The sequence below is a fragment of the Gavialis gangeticus genome, unplaced genomic scaffold, assembly GCF_001723915.1.
Source record: "Gavialis gangeticus isolate Ggan-Ray unplaced genomic scaffold, GavGan_comp1, whole genome shotgun sequence".
Taxonomy (NCBI): Eukaryota; Metazoa; Chordata; order Crocodylia; family Gavialidae; genus Gavialis; species Gavialis gangeticus.
The window spans coordinates 32700334-32704593 of record NW_017729006.1 but is presented as its reverse complement, the minus strand read 5'-3'; positions in this window follow the sequence as shown (position 1 = coordinate 32704593).

The window sequence follows — 4260 nt, the reverse complement described above, 5'->3', positions numbered from 1 at the left end:
CACTGGTGAGGCTACATCTGGAGTACTGTGTCCAGTTTTGGGCTCCCTACTACAGGAAGGATCTGGGTACATTGGAGGAAGTCTAGCAGAGAGCAACGAAAACGGTTAGGAGGCTGCAGCAAATGACCTATGAGAAGAGGCTGAGGGAACTGGGTTTATTTAGTCTGGAGTAGAGAAGACTGAGAAGGAATTTAATAGCAGCCTTCAACTACCTGAATGATGGTTCCAAAGAGGATGGAGCTAGACCATTCTTAGTGGTGGCAGATGACAGAACAAGGAGTAATGGTCTCAAGCTGCAGCAAGGGAAGCATAGGTTAGTTATTAAGAAAAACCTGGTCACTAGGGAGGAACTCACCCAGGCAGGGGGGGAGGGGGCAAGGGCAGGGAAGGGTGAGTGGGGGGCCCATCCCCCACCATGCAAGGCCCCTGACTCCAGGCATGCACCCTGGGGGTGTAGGGTGAGCTGGTGTGAGCATGGGTGGCTCTGACACCCCCTTTGCCCCTGGCCCTCCTCCAGGGGGCCACCATACAAGGCCCCTGACTCCAGGCATGCAGCCTGGGGGTGTAGGGTGAGCTGGTGTGAGCATGGGTGGCTCTGGCATCCCCTTCGCCCTGGCCCTCCTCCTTGTGTAGGACTCACTGAACAGGCATGGCAGGAGGTCCTGGTGGTCTGATTTAGTCCCTGATGGTTGGGAGGTGGTGCTATGAGGTGCTGGAAGGGTTTGGTACATGCCTGCAGCAGAGGGGAACGATACCCAGCAAGTAGGCAGGTAGTGGAACAGACTTCAGGGGCTAGAGCTGGGGTCTTCAGGCCTGCTATAGCTGGCACATGCCCACATTCTTGGAACCTGATCCCCAGGGGCAGGCAGCAGCTGGCACAGGCACCAGTGGGTCAAACCAGGTGTATAATGGCCAAGCTGGGACAGCCAAAGAGCCATCGCTTCCATGTAGCATGAGAAACTCCCAGGCACATGGCTCTGGCCCAAGCAGGAGGCTGCCCCCCCTGTTGGTGTTGCTGACTGGGAAAAAATTTGCTCCTGGCCAGGGTCTACATGTGCACTATTGCACAATAGCTACTGCACAGTTAATCTAGTACTTGTATCTATAGGTACTAGCTAACTGCACAGTGGACTAAATTACTGTGCAGTAAATCACGCACATGTAGACAGTGACACTTTGCTGTGTAGTAGAGTAAAACAGACCTCTGACTACTGCAGGGATAGTTTTCTGGAGGATGGTATGTTGTTGAGATACCATACTGTCTGTTCTCAGGCCTACAGTAGTTGCTTTCCATCAGCTTAGTAATATATATCCTTTTCCACCTTGTGCTCAGTAAGGTAACGGTGCTTTTTATAGCTAAATAGGTGAGAAGCGACAAAACCAAATCCAGGGCTGCTAACACCTACCCTCTATCAATATAGACAGTCAGAGCCTAGAGGATGTTGACTGTACTGAGGTAGAAAAAGTTACACATATTATATGTACTTGGCTGTGCTGTAGACATCTGAAAAATTTTAGGGCAAGTTTTTTAATTTTTGAGTAACTTGGAGCAAATTGATTAATTTGTCCATTTCTCGGTTTCTTCCTCTGTACAATATGGTTGTCTTTAGTTGTCTAATTCATAGGGATGGAGTTTAATTCAGTAGTATATATTAAGAGTTTTCAAATCCCCAAACAGAAGGTGCTCCAGAGAAATAAGTTCTGCAGGATTGATCATTAAAGTTAATGTCACAAGTCAACCCTTGCTTTCTGTCACTAATAACCTTCTAAAATGGCTGTCACTTCAGATTAAATATTTTTACTCCTTGCCTCTGCCTGAAGGTGATTTAAAAAGGAAAAAAGGGGACAAAAAGTTCAGCCATTCAAAAACAGGGTGAGTGGGGAAAAAATTCAAATTATAAGGAAAGTTTTTCAAATGTCTTGCAATATCAAGACTTTCTAGAAACAGTTGGAATGTAGAAATGCTCCTCAGTAATGAGCAGCTGTTGATCAATGACATTTTATTTTGACTTGACCTAATTATGAGCCTTTAAAAAGTTACATTTTTTGCTTGCATAATACAATGGTTAGGATTTTTAGCACTTTTCAAAACCATTACAAGTCCAAATAAGCTGTAATTTACAACAGCTAATTTAATAGCACTGTGAACATTTTTGTAAAGCTATAAGGTAAAGGAGGAAGGAATTAGGTATTATTATGTACCTGTAAGGTGCCTTGAGAACATCTTTGTACTAGAATGACTCGACTCCAACTCCCCATCCATGAAATTTCCCTGCCCTGAGAGGGACAATCATTTTGGGGCCATCTCTAATTAAAACCCAAGCATTCATTAAAATGCACCAAAATATGAAACAACAGACTTAGCCAAGGAAATAGAAAGAGTTCTCACTCTCACGTAATCTAAAAATAAAACAATCCAATTGCTACAGCAAAAATGGGCACAAATCAGCTCTGAATGAAAAAAGTGCAAAGTTAAGAATATTACAGGGGTCAAGAGCCAGTATGATTTTCCTGGATACTGAGTAACACTGTAAATGCCACACTGGGCATGTCTACATATGCACTTTAATGCGCAGTAGCCTATTTTACTGCACATGTTAAAAAACATGTGAATAAGTTAATGTGTAGTAAAATAGGCTACTGCACATTAAGAGTCACTTAAAACACATGTGCTTTTGCTGCTTCACATTAGGGCAGCCTAATTCACATTTATTTAGTACCTCATATTGAAGCTGCTAAATTTAATGCGCATTAAGTAAAATGCATTAATGCATGTGTAGATACACCCACTGTGACATATTTTTTTCAAACGTTTAGCTAGTAGAGTTATATAAAAACTGGGCCTGGAAGTTTCAGATGCAGATACATGTGACACCCCAAAATGTAGAAGCACTGGGACTTAGGCTTTTACTTTTAGTAGTCATAAAGACAGGGGCCAGTTAGAAAATCTGGTTCCAAGTATGATCTTGACACTGAAATGCTACAAATGTCTTTAGTGTTCTCAAGGAGACTCATTTCTAAGTTTTATGAAATATAGGTTTGAAAAATATAGTTAATTGTCTGTATGGGAACATGCTCATGGATTTTACATTAAGGCAAAACAGAAAGCTTTCAACTCCATAGGGGTTAATAACCATACAAAATAATAGACTGTCATGTGTATATTATTTACATGACATAGTACTTTCCATTGAGACTCCCATCACAGGAAGAATACAGAACAAGTGCAAGTGAAATATTGTAGGAAAGAACACATGGAAACTGAAGAGTAATAATTTCTAAAGCCAGAAAGATGAAAGCCTATGACATTAATCAACACTCCTAATCACTCCCTCTTCCTCCCCTCTCCTTCCACCCCTCCCCTCACCACACACACATAAATTACTAGTTGGTTAACCAGTAAACCAGAAACATATGAAATATTATTCACTTGAATACTATCACCTTGGAAGACAGAGTTCGATTCAGAGGAAAGTTTAGGAGGGCTTAGTTAAACCCAAATTACTCCAACATATAGCTTCTTCCAGCATCTTCTCATATTGAAATTCATATTCCCAGATGTGCTTGGAAACTTACAGAGATGTAACTTACTCTGTCCCACACCTCACTTCTGAATAGAGCCTGTAGTCCTTGGTAATGCTATGAACTAAGTCCTCGCCTGGAATCTGTACACATATAATACCAAGAGAAGCAACACATTCTAGGACAAGCACATCTCCTGGACCTTGGGACATCTGAATATTCTTGCTATTAGGGCTGTGCAAAGCTTCGGTTGCTGGTTTGATTCAGAGGAGATTTGGCCCTATTCAGCAGCCAAATCTCCGAATCTGAATGTAATTGGGAGACCAATAAAAAGGTCAGAATTGATTCAAAGTCTCTAAATCGATTCAGAGATGATTCAGAGAAGGTTCAGAGAAGCTTTGCAGATTCGGGCAGTCCCTGCTCACCACCGCAAGGAGCTGACCTAGGCTCCATGCCAGTAAGTAAGGGCAGGGGGTTGGAGCTAGAGAAGGGGGGATGGGACCATAGAAGGACCCCCACCAGGACCCATCCCCTGCTTGCTCTCCCAGTCCCCAAGCATCCTGGCACTTCAAAAAAAAAAAGAAAAAAGCCCCACACTCATCAGCTGCTGCAGCAGCCATCAGGGCTTCTGGGGGCTTGTGGCACTGCCCCCCCATGCAGCATGGGGCAGTGGGGAGCAGCAGGGATCGCCCCCCTGCCTGGCAGGAGCCAGTGAGTGCTTTTTTTTTTTTTTTTTTT